We start from the raw sequence: 17,426 nt of genomic DNA, 5'->3' as shown, positions 1-17,426 counted from the left end.
TTAAAGGAACGAGAGTCCAGCACAACGTTAAAAAAAAAAAAAAAAAAAAAAAAAAAAAAAAAACAAAAAAAAAAACAAAACAAAAAAAACAAAACAAAAAAAAAAACGAAAAAAAACTACAAAAAAAATGGAAAAAAACGGCAAAGCTTGCCGAAGATGAGGCCATTACGCTCGCCTTATAATGGAAGTCAAAACTATCGGAAAAAGAAGATAGTACGTATTTAAAGAACAAGAGTCAGCACAGTTAAAAAAAAAAAAAAAAAAAAAAACTGAAAAAAAAAGGGAAAAAACTATGGAAAAAAACCGGAGAAGCTTGCCAAAGATGAGGCCATTACGGCTCGCCTTTAGGTGTCCTCCTCGGATAACGTCATTTAAAGAACAAGAGTCAGCACAACGTATAAAAAAAAAAAAACTCGATAAAAACCGAAAAAAAAAACTGTGGAAAAAACCGAGAGTTGCGAAGATAGGTCATAGGCTCGCCTTAGGTGTCCCCTCAGATAGCGTCGTTTAAAGAACGAGAGTCAGCATAAAAAAAAAAAAGGGAAAAAACTATGGAAAAAAAACCGGAGAAGCTTGCCGAAGATGAGGCCATTACGGCTCGTCTTTAGGTGTCCTCCTGTGGATAACGTCATTTAAAGAAAAGAGTCAGCAAACGTATAAAAAAAAAATGAAAAAAAAAACGGAAAAAAACTATGGAAAAAAAACCGGAGAAGCTTGCCAAAGATGAGGCCATTACGGCTCGCCTTTAGGTGTCCTCCTCGGGATAACGTCATTTAAAGAACAAGAGTCAGCACAACGTATAAAAAAAAAAAAACTGAAAAAACCGGAAAAAAACGTGGAAAAAAACGGAGGAGCTTGCCGAAGATGAGGTCATTACGCTCGCCTTTAGGTGTCCTCCTCAGATACGTCGTTTAAAGAACGAGAGTCAGCACAACATATAAAAAAAAAAAAAAAAAAAAAAAAAAACGGAAAAAAAAAAAACTGTGGAAAAAAACCGGAGGAGCTTGCCGAAGATGAGGCCATTAGGCTCGCCTTTAGGTGTCCTCCTCGGATAACGTCATTTAAAGAACAGAGTCAGCACAACGTATAAAAAAAAAAAAAAAAATAAAAAAAAACTGAAAAAATATGGAAAAAAACCGGAGAAGCTTGCCAAAGATGAGGCCATTACGGCTCGCCTTTAGGTGTCCTCCTCGGGATAACGTCATTTAAAGAACAAGAGTCAGCACAACATATAAAAAAAAAAAAAAACTCGGATAAAAACCGGAAAAAAAACTGTGGAAAAAACCGGAGGAGCTTGCCGAAGATGAGGTCATTACGGCTCGCCTTTAGGTGTCCTCCTCAGGATAGCGTCGTTTAAAGAACGACAGTCAGCATAAAAAAAAAAAAAGGGAAAAAACTATGGAAAAAAACCGGAGAAGCTTGCCGAAGATGACGCCATTACGGCTCGTCTTTAGGTGTCCTCCTCGGGATAACGTCATTTAAAGAACAAGAGTCAGCACAACGTAAAAAAAAAAAAAAAAAAAAAACTGGGGAAAAAACTCGGAGGAGCTTGCCGAAATGAGGCCATTACGGCTCGCCTTTAGGTGTCCTCCTCGGATAACGTCATTTAAAGAACAAGAGTCAGCACAACGTAAAAAAAAAAAAAAAAAAAACTGAAAAAAAAAACTGAAAAAAAAATAACGGAAAAAAACTATGGAAAAAAAACCGGAGAAGCTTGCCAAAGATGAGGCCATTATGGCTCTCCTTTATGTGTCCTCCTTGGGATAACATCATTTAAAGAACAAGAGTCAGCACAACGTAAAAAAAAAAAAAAAAAAAACTCGGATAAAAACCGGAAAAAAAAAAACTGTGGAAAAAAATTGGAGGAGCTTGCCGAAGATGAGGTCATTAAAGCTCGCCTTTAGGTGTCCTCCTCAGGATAGCGTCTTTTAAAGAACGAGAGTCAGCACAACGTAAAAAAAAAAAAAAAAAAAAAAACGGAAAAAAGCCGGAAAAAAAACTGTGGAAAAAAACTGGAGGAGCTTGCCGAAGATGAGGCCATTACGGCTCGCCTTTAGGTGTCCTCCTCAGGATAGCATCGTTTAAAAAATGAGAGTCAGCACAACGTATTAAAAAAAAAAAAAACCTGAAAAAAAACGAAAAAGCCGAAAAAACTGTGGAAAAAAACCGGAGGAGCTTGCCGAAGATGAGGCCATTACGGCTCGCCTTTAGGTGTCCTCCTCAGGATAGCGTCGTTTAAAGAACGAGAGTCAGCACAACGTAAAAAAAAAAAACTCGGAAAAAAAAATGTGGAAAAAACCGGAGGAGCTTGCCGAAGATGAGGCCATTACGGCTGCCTTAGGTGTCCTCCTCAGGATAGCATCGTTTAAAAAACGAGAGTCAGCACAACGTATAAAAAAAAACGGAAAAAATCCGGAAAAAAACTGTGGAAAAAAACCGGAGGAGCTTGCCGAAGATGAGGCCATTATGGCTCGCCTTTAGGTGTCCTCCTCGGGATAACGTCATTTAAAGAACAAGAGTCAGCTCAACGAAAAAAAAAAAAAAACTGAAAAAAAAAACGGAAAAAAACTATGGAAAAAAAAACGGAGAAGCTTGCCAAAGATGAGGCCATTACGGCTCGCCTTTAGGTGTCCTCCTCGGGATAACGTCATTTAAAGAACAAGAGTCAGCACAACGTATTAAAAAAAAAAAAAAAAAAAAAAAAAAAAAAAAAAACCTCGGATAGAAACCGGAAAAAAAAACTGTGGAAAAAAACCGGAGGAGCTTGCCGAAGATGAGGTCATTACGGCTCGCCTTTAGCTGTCCTCCTCAGGATAGCGTCGTTTAAATAACGAGAGTCAGCACAACGTAAAAAAAAAAAAAAAAAAAAGCGGAAAAATACTATGGAAAAAAACCGGAGAAGCTTGCCAAAGATGAGGCTATTACGGCTCGCCTTTAGGTGTCCTCCTCGGGATAACGTCATTTAAAGAACAAGAGTCAGCACAACGTATAAAAAAAAAAAAAAAACTCGGATAAAAACCGGAAAAAAAACTGTGGAAAAAAACCGGAGGAGCTTGCCGAAGATGAGGTCATTACAGCTCGCCTTTAGGTGTCCTCCTCAGGATAGCGTCGTTTAAAGAACGAGAGTTAGCACAACATAAAAAAAAAAAAAAAAAACGGAAAAAAGCCGGAAAAAAACTGTGGAAAAAAACCGGAGGAGCTTGCCGAAGATGAGGCCATTACGGCTCGCCTTTAGGTGTCCTCCTCGGGATAACGTCATTTAAAGAACAAGAGTCAGCACAACGTATAATAAATAAAAAAAAAAAACTGAAAAAAAAAACGGAAAAAACGATGGAAAAAAAAACCGGAGAAGCTTGCCAAAGATGAGGCCATTACGGCTCGCCTTTAGGTGTCCTCCTCGGGATAACGTCATTTAAAGAACAAGAGTCAGCACAACGTATAAAAAAAAAAAAACTCGAATAAAAACCGGAAAAAAAACTGTGGAAAAAAACCGGAGGAGCTTGCCGAAGATGAGGTCATTACGGCTCGCCTTTAGGTGTCCTCCTCAGGATAGCGTCGTTTAAAGAACGACAGTCAGCATAAAAAAAAAAAAAGGGAAAAAACTATGGAAAAAAACCGGAGAAGCTTGCCGAAGATGACGCCATTACGGCTCGTCTTTAGGTGTCCTCCTCGGGATAACGTCATTTAAAGAACAAGAGTCAGCACAACGTAAAAAAAAAAAAAAAAAAAAAAACTGGGGAAAAACTCGGAGGAGCTTGCCGAAAATGAGGCCATTACGGCTCGCCTTTAGGTGTCCTCCTCGGGATAACGTCATTTAAAGAACAAGAGTCAGCACAACGTAAAAAAAAAATAAAAAAAAAACTGAAAAAAAAAAACTGAAAAAAAAATAACGGAAAAAAACTATGGAAAAAAAACCGGAGAAGCTTGCCAAAGATGAGGCCATTATGGCTCTCCTTTATGTGTCCTCCTTGGGATAACATCATTTAAAGAACAAGAGTCAGCACAACGTAAAAAAAAAAAAAAAAAACTCGGATAAAAACCGGAAAAAAAAAAACTGTGGAAAAAAATTGGAGGAGCTTGCCGAAGATGAGGTCATTAAAGCTCGCCTTTAGGTGTCCTCCTCAGGATAGCGTCTTTTAAAGAACGAGAGTCAGCACAACGTAAAAAAAAAAAAAAAAAAAAACGGAAAAAAGCCGGAAAAAAAACTGTGGAAAAAAACCGGAGGAGCTTGCCGAAGATGAGGCCATTACGGCTCGCCTTTAGGTGTCCTCCTCAGGATAGCATCGTTTAAAAAATGAGAGTCAGCACAACGTATTAAAAAAAAAAAAACCTGAAAAAAAAACGAAAAAAGCCGAAAAAAACTGTGGAAAAAAACCGGAGGAGCTTGCCGAAGATGAGGCCATTACGGCTCGCCTTTAGGTGTCCTCCTCAGGATAGCGTCGTTTAAAGAACGAGAGTCAGCACAACGTAATAAAAAAAAAACTCGGAAAAAAGAAATTGTGGAAAAAACCGGAGGAGCTTGCCGAAGATGAGGCCATTACGGCTTGCCTTTAGGTGTCCTCCTCAGGATAGCATCGTTTAAAAAACGAGAGTCAGCACAACGTATAAAAAAAAACGGAAAAAATCCGGAAAAAAACTGTGGAAAAAAACCGGAGGAGCTTGCCGAAGATGAGGCCATTATGGCTCGCCTTTAGGTGTCCTCCTCGGGATAACGTCATTTAAAGAACAAGAGTCAGCTCAACGAAAAAAAAAAAAAAAACTGAAAAAAAAAACGGAAAAAAACTATGGAAAAAAAAACGGAGAAGCTTGCCAAAGATGAGGCCATTACGGCTCGCCTTTAGGTGTCCTCCTCGGGATAACGTCATTTAAAGAACAAGAGTCAGCACAACGTATTAAAAAAAAAAAAAAAAAAAAAAAAAAAAAAAAAAACCTCGGATAGAAACCGGAAAAAAAAACTGTGGAAAAAAACCGGAGGAGCTTGCCGAAGATGAGGTCATTACGGCTCGCCTTTAGCTGTCCTCCTCAGGATAGCGTCGTTTAAATAACGAGAGTCAGCACAACGTAAAAAAAAAAAAAAAAAAAAAAAGCGGAAAAATACTATGGAAAAAAACCGGAGAAGCTTGCCAAAGATGAGGCTATTACGGCTCGCCTTTAGGTGTCCTCCTCGGGATAACGTCATTTAAAGAACAAGAGTCAGCACAACGTATAAAAAAAAAAAAAAACTCGGATAAAAACCGGAAAAAAAACTGTGGAAAAAAACCGGAGGAGCTTGCCGAAGATGAGGTCATTACAGCTCGCCTTTAGGTGTCCTCCTCAGGATAGCGTCGTTTAAAGAACGAGAGTTAGCACAACATAAAAAAAAAAAAAAAAACGGAAAAAAGCCGGAAAAAAACTGTGGAAAAAAACCGGAGGAGCTTGCCGAAGATGAGGCCATTACGGCTCGCCTTTAGGTGTCCTCCTCGGGATAACGTCATTTAAAGAACAAGAGTCAGCACAACGTATAATAAATAAAAAAAAAAAACTGAAAAAAAAAAACGGAAAAAACGATGGAAAAAAAAACCGGAGAAGCTTGCCAAAGATGAGGCCATTACGGCTCGCCTTTAGGTGTCCTCCTCGGGATAACGTCATTTAAAGAACAAGAGTCAGCACAACGTATAAAAAAAAAAAACTCGAATAAAAACCGGAAAAAAAACTGTGGAAAAAAACCGGAGGAGCTTGCCGAAGATGAGGTCATTACGGCTCGCCTTTAGGTGTCCTCCTCAGGATAGCGTCGTTTAAAGAACGACAGTCAGCATAAAAAAAAAAAAAGGGAAAAAACTATGGAAAAAAACCGGAGAAGCTTGCCGAAGATGACGCCATTACGGCTCGTCTTTAGGTGTCCTCCTCGGGATAACGTCATTTAAAGAACAAGAGTCAGCACAACGTAAAAAAAAAAAAAAAAAAAAAAAAACTGGGGAAAAACTCGGAGGAGCTTGCCGAAAATGAGGCCATTACGGCTCGCCTTTAGGTGTCCTCCTCGGGATAACGTCATTTAAAGAACAAGAGTCAGCACAACGTAAAAAAAAAATAAAAAAAAAACTGAAAAAAAAAAACTGAAAAAAAAATAACGGAAAAAAACTATGGAAAAAAAACCGGAGAAGCTTGCCAAAGATGAGGCCATTATGGCTCTCCTTTATGTGTCCTCCTTGGGATAACATCATTTAAAGAACAAGAGTCAGCACAACGTAAAAAAAAAAAAAAAAAACTCGGATAAAAACCGGAAAAAAAAAAACTGTGGAAAAAAATTGGAGGAGCTTGCCGAAGATGAGGTCATTAAAGCTCGCCTTTAGGTGTCCTCCTCAGGATAGCGTCTTTTAAAGAACGAGAGTCAGCACAACGTAAAAAAAAAAAAAAAAAAAAAAACGGAAAAAAGCCGGAAAAAAAACTGTGGAAAAAAACCGGAGGAGCTTGCCGAAGATGAGGCCATTACGGCTCGCCTTTAGGTGTCCTCCTCAGGATAGCATCGTTTAAAAAATGAGAGTCAGCACAACGTATTAAAAAAAAAAAAACCTGAAAAAAAAACGAAAAAAGCCGAAAAAAACTGTGGAAAAAAACCGGAGGAGCTTGCCGAAGATGAGGCCATTACGGCTCGCCTTTAGGTGTCCTCCTCAGGATAGCGTCGTTTAAAGAACGAGAGTCAGCACAACGTAATAAAAAAAAAACTCGGAAAAAAGAAATTGTGGAAAAAACCGGAGGAGCTTGCCGAAGATGAGGCCATTACGGCTTGCCTTTAGGTGTCCTCCTCAGGATAGCATCGTTTAAAAAACGAGAGTCAGCACAACGTATAAAAAAAAACGGAAAAAATCCGGAAAAAAACTGTGGAAAAAAACCGGAGGAGCTTGCCGAAGATGAGGCCATTATGGCTCGCCTTTAGGTGTCCTCCTCGGGATACCGTCATTTAAAGAACAAGAGTCAGCTCAACGAAAAAAAAAAAAAAACTGAAAAAAAAAACGGAAAAAAACTATGGAAAAAAAAACGGAGAAGCTTGCCAAAGATGAGGCCATTACGGCTCGCCTTTAGGTGTCCTCCTCGGGATAACGTCATTTAAAGAACAAGAGTCAGCACAACGTATTAAAAAAAAAAAAAAAAAAAAAAAAAAAAAAAAAAAACCTCGGATAGAAACCGGAAAAAAAAACTGTGGAAAAAAACCGGAGGAGCTTGCCGAAGATGAGGTCATTACGGCTCGCCTTTAGCTGTCCTCCTCAGGATAGCGTCGTTTAAATAACGAGAGTCAGCACAACGTAAAAAAAAAAAAAAAAAAAAGCGGAAAAATACTATGGAAAAAACCGGAGAAGCTTGCCAAAGATGAGGCTATTACGGCTCGCCTTTAGGTGTCCTCCTCGGGATAACGTCATTTAAAGAACAAGAGTCAGCACAACGTATAAAAAAAAAAAAAACTCGGATAAAAACCGGAAAAAAACTGTGGAAAAAAACCGGAGGAGCTTGCCGAAGATGAGGTCATTACAGCTCGCCTTTAGGTGTCCTCCTCAGGATAGCGTCGTTTAAAGAACGAGAGTTAGCACAACATAAAAAAAAAAAAAAAAACGGAAAAAAGCCGGAAAAAAACTGTGGAAAAAAACCGGAGGAGCTTGCCGAAGATGAGGCCATTACGGCTCGCCTTTAGGTGTCCTCCTCGGGATAACGTCATTTAAAGAACAAGAGTCAGCACAACGTATAATAAATAAAAAAAAAAAACTGAAAAAAAAAACGGAAAAAACGATGGAAAAAAAAACCGGAGAAGCTTGCCAAAGATGAGGCCATTACGGCTCGCCTTTAGGTGTCCTCCTCGGGATAACGTCATTTAAAGAACAAGAGTCAGCACAACGTATAAAAAAAAAAACTCGAATAAAAACCGGAAAAAAAACTGTGGAAAAAAACCGGAGGAGCTTGCCGAAGATGAGGTCATTACGGCTCGCCTTTAGGTGTCCTCCTCAGGATAGCGTCGTTTAAAGAACGACAGTCAGCATAAAAAAAAAAAAGGGAAAAAACTATGGAAAAAAACCGGAGAAGCTTGCCGAAGATGACGCCATTACGGCTCGTCTTTAGGTGTCCTCCTCGGGATAACGTCATTTAAAGAACAAGAGTCAGCACAACGTAAAAAAAAAAAAAAAAAAAAAAAAACTGGGGAAAAACTCGGAGGAGCTTGCCGAAAATGAGGCCATTACGGCTCGCCTTTAGGTGTCCTCCTCGGGATAACGTCATTTAAAGAACAAGAGTCAGCACAACGTAAAAAAAAAATAAAAAAAAAACTGAAAAAAAAAAACTGAAAAAAAATAACGGAAAAAAACTATGGAAAAAAAACCGGAGAAGCTTGCCAAAGATGAGGCCATTATGGCTCTCCTTTATGTGTCCTCCTTGGGATAACATCATTTAAAGAACAAGAGTCAGCACAACGTAAAAAAAAAAAAAAAAAACTCGGATAAAAACCGGAAAAAAAAAAACTGTGGAAAAAAATTGGAGGAGCTTGCCGAAGATGAGGTCATTAAAGCTCGCCTTTAGGTGTCCTCCTCAGGATAGCGTCTTTTAAAGAACGAGAGTCAGCACAACGTAAAAAAAAAAAAAAAAAAACGGAAAAAAGCCGGAAAAAAAACTGTGGAAAAAAAACCGGAGGAGCTTGCCGAAGATGAGGCCATTACGGCTCGCCTTTAGGTGTCCTCCTCAGGATAGCATCGTTTAAAAAATGAGAGTCAGCACAACGTATTAAAAAAAAAAAACCTGAAAAAAAAACGAAAAAAGCCGAAAAAAACTGTGGAAAAAAACCGGAGGAGCTTGCCGAAGATGAGGCCATTACGGCTCGCCTTTAGGTGTCCTCCTCAGGATAGCGTCGTTTAAAGAACGAGAGTCAGCACAACGTAATAAAAAAAAAACTCGGAAAAAAGAAATTGTGGAAAAAACCGGAGGAGCTTGCCGAAGATGAGGCCATTACGGCTTGCCTTTAGGTGTCCTCCTCAGGATAGCATCGTTTAAAAAACGAGAGTCAGCACAACGTATAAAAAAAAACGGAAAAAATCCGGAAAAAAACTGTGGAAAAAAACCGGAGGAGCTTGCCGAAGATGAGGCCATTATGGCTCGCCTTTAGGTGTCCTCCTCGGGATAACGTCATTTAAAGAACAAGAGTCAGCTCAACGAAAAAAAAAAAAAAAACTGAAAAAAAAACGGAAAAAAACTATGGAAAAAAAAACGGAGAAGCTTGCCAAAGATGAGGCCATTACGGCTCGCCTTTAGGTGTCCTCCTCGGGATAACGTCATTTAAAGAACAAGAGTCAGCACAACGTATTAAAAAAAAAAAAAAAAAAAAAAAAAAAAAAAAAACCTCGGATAGAAACCGGAAAAAAAAACTGTGGAAAAAAACCGGAGGAGCTTGCCGAAGATGAGGTCATTACGGCTCGCCTTTAGCTGTCCTCCTCAGGATAGCGTCGTTTAAATAACGAGAGTCAGCACAACGTAAAAAAAAAAAAAAAAAAAAAAGCGGAAAAATACTATGGAAAAAAACCGGAGAAGCTTGCCAAAGATGAGGCTATTACGGCTCGCCTTTAGGTGTCCTCCTCGGGATAACGTCATTTAAAGAACAAGAGTCAGCACAACGTATAAAAAAAAAAAAAAACTCGGATAAAAACCGGAAAAAAAACTGTGGAAAAAAACCGGAGGAGCTTGCCGAAGATGAGGTCATTACAGCTCGCCTTTAGGTGTCCTCCTCAGGATAGCGTCGTTTAAAGAACGAGAGTTAGCACAACATAAAAAAAAAAAAAAAAAACGGAAAAAAGCCGGAAAAAAACTGTGGAAAAAAACCGGAGGAGCTTGCCGAAGATGAGGCCATTACGGCTCGCCTTTAGGTGTCCTCCTCGGGATAACGTCATTTAAAGAACAAGAGTCAGCACAACGTATAATAAATAAAAAAAAAAAACTGAAAAAAAAAACGGAAAAAACGATGGAAAAAAAAACCGGAGAAGCTTGCCAAAGATGAGGCCATTACGGCTCGCCTTTAGGTGTCCTCCTCGGGATAACGTCATTTAAAGAACAAGAGTCAGCACAACGTATAAAAAAAAAAACTCGAATAAAAACCGGAAAAAAAACTGTGGAAAAAAACCGGAGGAGCTTGCCGAAGATGAGGTCATTACGGCTCGCCTTTAGGTGTCCTCCTCAGGATAGCGTCGTTTAAAGAACGAGAGTCAGCATAAAAAAAAAAAAGGGAAAAAACTATGGAAAAAAACCGGAGAAGCTTGCCGAAGATGAGGCCATTACGGCTCGTCTTTAGGTGTCCTCCTCGGGATAACGTCATTTAAAGAACAAGAGTCAGCACAACGTAAAAAAAAAAAAAAAAAAACTGGGGAAAAACCGGAGGAGCTTGCCGAAGATTAGGCCATTACGGCTCGCCTTTAGGTGTCCTCCTCGGGATAACGTCATTTAAAGAACAAGAGTCAGCACAACGTAAAAAAAAAAAAAAAAAAAAAACTCGGATAAAAAACCGGAAAAAAACTGTGGAAAAAAACTGGAGGAGCTTGCCGAAGATGAGGTCATTAAAGCTCGCCTTTAGGTGTCCTCCTCAGGATAGCGTCTTTTAAAGAACGAGAGTCAGCACAACGTAAAAAAAAAAACAAAAACGGAAAAAAGGCGGAAAAAAAACTGTGGAAAAAAACCGGAGGAGCTTGCCAAAGATGAGGCCATTACGGCTCGCCTTTAGGTGTCCTCCTCAGGATAGCATCGTTTAAAAAATGAGAGTCAGCACAACGTATAAAAAAAAAAACCTGAAAAAAAACTATGGAAAAAAAACCGGAGAAGCTTGCCAAAGATGAGGCCATTATGGCTCGCCTTTATGTGTCCTCCTTGGATAACGTCATTTAAAGAACAAGAGTCAGCACAACGTAAAAAAAAAAAAAAACTCGGATAAAAACCGGAAAAAAAACTGTGGAAAAAAACTGGAGGAGCTTGCCGAAGATGAGGTCATTAAGCTCGCCTTTAGGTGTCCTCCTCAGGATAGCGTCTTTTAAAGAACGAGAGTCAGCACAACGTAAAAAAAAAAAAAAACGAAAAAAGGCGGAAAAAAAACTGTGGAAAAAACCGGAGGAGCTTGCCAAGATGAGGCCATTACGGCTCGCCTTTAGGTGTCCTCCTCAGGATAGCATCGTTTAAAAAATGAGAGTCAGCACAACGTATTAAAAAAAAAAAAAAACCTGAAAAAAAAACGGAAAAAGCGAAAAAGAAATTGTGGAAAAAACCGGAGGAGCTTGCCGAAGATGAGGCCATTACGGCTCGCCTTTAGGTGTCCTCCTCAGGATAGCATCGTTTAAAAAACGAGAGTCAGCACAACGTATAAAAAAAAACGGAAAAAATCGGAAAAAAACTGTGGAAAAAAACGGAGGAGCTTGACGAAGATGAGGCCATTACGGCTCGCCTTAAGGTGTCCTCCTCGGGATAACGTCATTTAAAGAACAAGAGTCAGCACAACGAAAAAAAAAAACTGAAAAAAAAACGGAAAAAAACTATGGAAAAAAAACGGAGAAGCTTGCCAAAGATGAGGCCATTACGGCTCGCCTTTAGGTGTCCTCCTCGGGATAACGTCATTTAAAGAACAAGAGTCAGCACAACGTATAAAAAAAAAAAAAAAAAAAAAAAACTGAAAAAAAAAACGGAAAAAAACTATGGAAAAAAAACCGGAGAAGCTTGCCAAAGATGAGGCCATTACGGCTCGCCTTTAGGTGTCCTCCTCGGGATAACGTCATTTAAAGAACAAGAGTCAGCACAACGTATAAAAAAAAAAAAAAAAAAAAAACCTCGGATAAAAACCGGAAAAAAAACTGTGGAAAAAAACCGGAGGAGCTTGCCGAAGATGAGGTCATTACGGCTCGCCTTTAGGTGTCCTCCTCAGGATAGCGTCGTTTAAATAACGAGAGTCAGCACAACGTAAAAAAAAAAAAAAAAAGCGGAAAAATACTATGGAAAAAAACCGGAGAAGCTTGCCAAAGATGAGGCTATTACGGCTCGCCTTTAGGTGTCCTCCTCGGGATAACGTCATTCAAAGAACGAGAGTTAGCACAACGTTAAAAAAAAAAAAAAAAAAAAAAAAAAAAAAAAAAAAAAAAACTTAAAAATAAAACAGAAAAAACTATGGAAAAAAACCGGAGAAGCTTGCCGAAGATGAGGCCATTACGGCTCGCCTTTAGGTGTCCTCCTCGGGATAACGTCATTTAAAGAACAAGAGTCAGCACAACGTATAAAAAAAAAAAAAACTCGGATAAAAACCGGAAAAAAAAAACTGTGGAAAAAAACCGGAGGAGCTTGCCGTAGATGAGGTCATTACGGCTCGCCTTTAGGTGTCCTCCTCAGGATAGCGTCGTTTAAAGAACGAGAGTCAGCACAACGTAAAAAAAAAAATGAAAAATAAAACGGAAAAAAACTATGGAAAAAAACGAGAGAAGCTTGCCGAAGATGAGGCCATTACGGCTCGCCTTTAGGTGTCCTCCTCGGGATAACGTCATTTAAAGAACAAGAGTCAGCACAACGTAAAAAAAATAAATAAATAAAACTGAAAAATAAAACGGAAAAAAACTATGGAAAAAAACCGGAGAAGCTTGCCGAAGATGAGGCCATTACAGCTCGCCTTTAGGTGTCGTCCTCGGAATAACGTCATTTAAAGAACAAGATTCAGCACAACGTAAAAAAAAAAAAAAAAAAAAAAAACTGAAAAATAAAACGGAAAAAAACTATGGAAAAAAACCGGAGAAGCTTGCCGAAGATGAGGCCATTACGGCTCGCCTTTAGGTGTCCTCCTAGGGATAACGTCATTTAAAGAACAAGAGTCAGCACAACGTAAAAAAAAAAAAAAAAACTCGGAAAAAAAAACTGTGGAAAAAACCGGAGGAGCTTGCGAAGATGAGGCCATTACGGCTCGCTTTAGGTGTCCTCCTCAGGATAGCATCGTTTAAAAAACGAGAGTTAGCACAACGTAATAAAAAAAAAATACCCTGAAAAAAAACGGAAAATAGCCGAAAAAAAACTGTGGAAAAAAAACCGGAGGAGCTTGCCGAAGATGAGGCCATTACGGCTCGCCTTTAGGTGTCCTCTTCAGGATAGCGTCGTTTAAAGAATGAGAGTCAGCACAACGTATAAATAAAAAATAAACTCGGATAAAAACCGGAAAAAAGAAACTGTGGAAAAAAACCGGAGGAGCTTGCCGAAGATGAGGTCATTACGGCTCGCCTTTAGGTGTCCTGCTCAGGATAGCGTCGTTTAAAGAACGAGAGTGAGCACAACGTAATAAAAAAAAAAGGAAAAAAACTGTGGAAAAAATCGGAGGTGCTTGCCATAGATGAGGCCATTACGGCTCGCCTTTAGGTGTCCTCCTCGGGATAACGTCATTTAAAGAACGAGAGTCAGCACAACGTAAAACAAAAAAAAAAAAAAAGAAACTCGGTAAAAATCGAAAAAATCGGAAAAAAGACTCTGGAAAAAAATCGGAGGAGCTTGCCGAAGATGAGGCCATTACGGCTCGCCTTTAAGGTGTCCTCCTCAGATAGCGTCGTTTAAAGAACGAGAGTCAGCACAACGTAAAAAAAAAATGAAAAATAAAACGGAAAAAAACTATGGAAAAAAAACGAGAGAAGCTTGCCGAAGATGAGGCCATTACGGCTCGCCTTTAGGTGTCCTCCTCGGGATAACGTCATTTAAAGAACAAGAGTCAGCACAACGTAAAAAAAAATAAATAAATAAAACTGAAAAATAAAACGGAAAAAAACTATGGAAAAAAACCGGAGAAGCTTGCCGAAGATGAGGCCATTACAGCTCGCCTTTAGGTGTCGTCCTCGGAATAACGTCATTTAAAGAACAAGATTCAGCACAACGTAAAAAAAAAAAAAAAAAACTGAAAAAACCGGAAAAAAACTGTGGAAAAAAACCGGAGGAGCTTGCCGAAGATGAGGTCATTACGGCTCGCCTTTAGGTGTCCTCCTCAGGATAGCGTCGTTTAAATAACGAGAGTCAGCACAACGTAAAAAAAAAAAAAAAAAAAGCGGAAAAATACTATGGAAAAAAACCGGAGAAGCTTGCCAAGATGAGGCTATTACGGCTCGCCTTTAGGTGTCCTCCTCGGGATAACGTCATTCAAAGAACGAGAGTTAGCACAACGTAAAAAAAAAAAAAAAAAACTGAAAAATAAAACGGAAAAAAACTATGGAAAAAAACCGGAGAAGCTTGCCGAAGATGAGGCCATTACGGCTCGCCTTTAGGTGTCCTCCTCGGGATAACGTCATTTAAAGAACAAGAGTCAGCACAACGTATAAAAAAAAAAAAAAACTCGGATAAAAACCGGAAAAAAAAAACTGTGGAAAAAAACCGGAGGAGCTTGCCGTAGATGAGGTCATTACGGCTCGCCTTTAGGTGTCCTCCTCAGGATAGCGTCGTTTAAAGAACGAGAGTCAGCACAACGTAAAAAAAAAAATGAAAAATAAAACGGAAAAAAACTATGGAAAAAAACGAGAGAAGCTTGCCGAAGATGAGGCATTACGGCTCGCCTTTAGGTGTCCTCCTCGGGATAACGTCATTTAAAGAACAAGAGTCAGCACAACGTAAAAAAAATAAATAAATAAAACTGAAAAATAAAACGGAAAAAAACTATGGAAAAAAACCGGAGAAGCTTGCCGAAGATGAGGCCATTACAGCTCGCCTTTAGGTGTCGTCCTCGGAATAACGTCATTTAAAGAACAAGATTCAGCACAACGTAAAAAAAAAAAAAAAAAAAAAAACTGAAAAATAAACGGAAAAAAACTATGGAAAAAAACCGGAGAAGCTTGCCGAAGATGAGGCCATTACGGCTCGCCTTTAGGTGTCCTCCTAGGGATAACGTCATTTAAAGAACAAGAGTCAGCACAACGTAAAAAAAAAAAAAACTCGGAAAAAAAAAACTGTGGAAAAAACCGGAGGAGCTTGCCGAAGATGAGGCCATTACGGCTCGCCTTTAGGTGTCCTCCTCAGGATAGCATCGTTTAAAAAACGAGAGTTAGCACAACGTAATAAAAAAAAAAATACCCTGAAAAAAAACGGAAAATAGCCGAAAAAAAAACTGTGGAAAAAAAACCGGAGGAGCTTGCCGAAGATGAGGCCATTACGGCTCGCCTTTAGGTGTCCTCTTCAGGATAGCGTCGTTTAAAGAATGAGAGTCAGCACAACGTATAAATAAAAAAAAAACTCGGATAAAAACCGGAAAAAAGAAACTGTGGAAAAAAACCGGAGGAGCTTGCCGAAGATGAGGTCATTACGGCTCGCCTTTAGGTGTCCTGCTCAGGATAGCGTCGTTTAAAGAACGAGAGTGAGCACAACGTAATAAAAAAAAAAGGAAAAAAACTGTGGAAAAAATCGGAGGTGCTTGCCATAGATGAGGCCATTACGGCTCGCCTTTAGGTGTCCTCCTCGGGATAACGTCATTTAAAGAACGAGAGTCAGCACAACGTAAAACAAAAAAAAAAAAAAAAGAAACTCGGATAAAAATGGAAAAAAATCGGAAAAAGACTCTGGAAAAAAATCGAGGAGCTTGCCGAAGATGAGGCCATTACGGCTCGCCTTAGGTGTCCTCCTCAAGATAGCGTCGTTTAAAGAACGAGAGTCAGCACAACGTAAAAAAAAAATGAAAAATAAAACGGAAAAAACTATGGAAAAAAACGAGAGAAGCTTGCCGAAGATGAGGCCATTACGGCTCGCCTTTAGGTGTCCTCCTCGGGATAACGTCATTTAAAGAACAAGAGTCAGCACAACGTAAAAAAAAATAAATAAATAAAACTGAAAAATAAAACGGAAAAAAACTATGGAAAAAACCGGAGAAGCTTGCCGAAGATGAGGCCATTACAGCTCGCCTTTAGGGGTCGTCCTCGGATAACGTCATTTAAAGAACAAGATTCAGCAACAACGTAAAAAAAAAAAAAAAAAAAAAAAAAAAAATGAAAATAAAACGGAAAAAAACTTTGGAAAAAAACCGGAGGAAGCTTGCCGAAGATGAGGCCATTACGGCTCGCCTTAGGTGTCCTCCTAGGGATAAACGTCATTTAAAGAACAAGAGTCAGCACAACGTAAAAAAAAAAAAAACTGTGGAAAAAACCGGAGGAGCTTGCCGAAGATGAGGCATTACGGCTCGCCTTTAGGTGTCCTCCTCAGGATAGCATCGTTTAAAAAAACGAGAGTTAGCACAACGTAATAAAAAAAAAAATACCCTGAAAAAAAAACGGAAAATAGCCGAAAAAAACTGTGGAAAAAAACCGGAGGAGCTTGCCGAAGAATGAGGCCATTACGGCTCGCCTTTAGGTGTCCTCCTCAGGATAGCGTCGTTTAAAGAATGAGAGTCAGCACAACGTATAAATAAAAAAAAAAAACTCGGATAAAAACCGGAAAAAAGAAACTGTGGAAAAAAAACCGGAGGAGCTTGCCGAAGATGAGGTCATTACGGCTCGCCTTTAGGTGTCCTGCTCAGGATAGCGTCGTTTAAAGAACGAGAGTCAGCACAACGTAATAAAAAAAAAGGAAAAAAACTGTGGGAAAAAATCGGAGTGCTTGCCATAGATGAGGCCATTACGGCTCGCCTTTAGGTGTCCTCCTCGGGATAACATCATTTAAAGAACGAGAGTCAGCACAACGTAAAAAAAAAAAAAAAAACTCGGAAAAATCGTAAAAAAACCGGAAAAAAAAACTGTGAAAAAAAACCGGAGGTGCTTGCCGAAGATGAGGCCATTACGGCTCGCCTTTAGGTGTCCTCCTTAGGATAGCGTCGTTTAAAGAACGAGAGACAGCAAAACGTAAAATTAAAAAAAATGAAAAAACTGTGGAAAAAAAATCGGAGGTGCTTGCCATATATGAGGCCATTACGGCTCGCCTTTAGGTGTCCCTCCTCGGGATAACGTCATTTAAAGAACGAGAGTCAGCACAACGTAAAAAAAAAAAAACTCGGAAAAAAATCGTAAAAAAACCGGAAAAAAAACTGTGGAAAAAAACCGGAGGAGCTTGCCGAAGATGAGGCCATTACGGCTTGCTTTAGGTGTCCTCCTCAGGATAGCGTCGATTAAAGAACGAGAGTCAGCACAACGTAAAAAAAAAAAAAAAAAAAAAACTCGGAAAATCGGAAAAAAAAACATGAAAAAAAAACTGTGGAAAAACCGGAGGAGCTTTCCGAAGATGAGGCCATTACGGCTCGCCTTTAGGTGTCCTCCTCAGGATAGCGTCGTTTAAAGAACGAGAGTAAGCACAACGTAAAATAAAATAAAAAAAAAAACGGAAAAAAATTGTGAAAAAAATCGGAGGAGCTTGCCGAAGATGAGGCCAATTACGGCTCCGCCTTTAAGGTGTCCTCCTCAGGATAGCGTCGTTTAAAGAACGAGAGTCCAGCACAACGTAAAAAAAAAAAAAAAAAG

This window comes from Arachis hypogaea, unplaced genomic scaffold, assembly GCF_003086295.3.
Source record: "Arachis hypogaea cultivar Tifrunner unplaced genomic scaffold, arahy.Tifrunner.gnm2.J5K5 arahy.Tifrunner.gnm2.scaffold_23, whole genome shotgun sequence".
NCBI classification, from domain to species: Eukaryota; Viridiplantae; Streptophyta; class Magnoliopsida; order Fabales; family Fabaceae; genus Arachis; species Arachis hypogaea.
Note: the sequence above shows the minus strand (reverse complement) of the source record.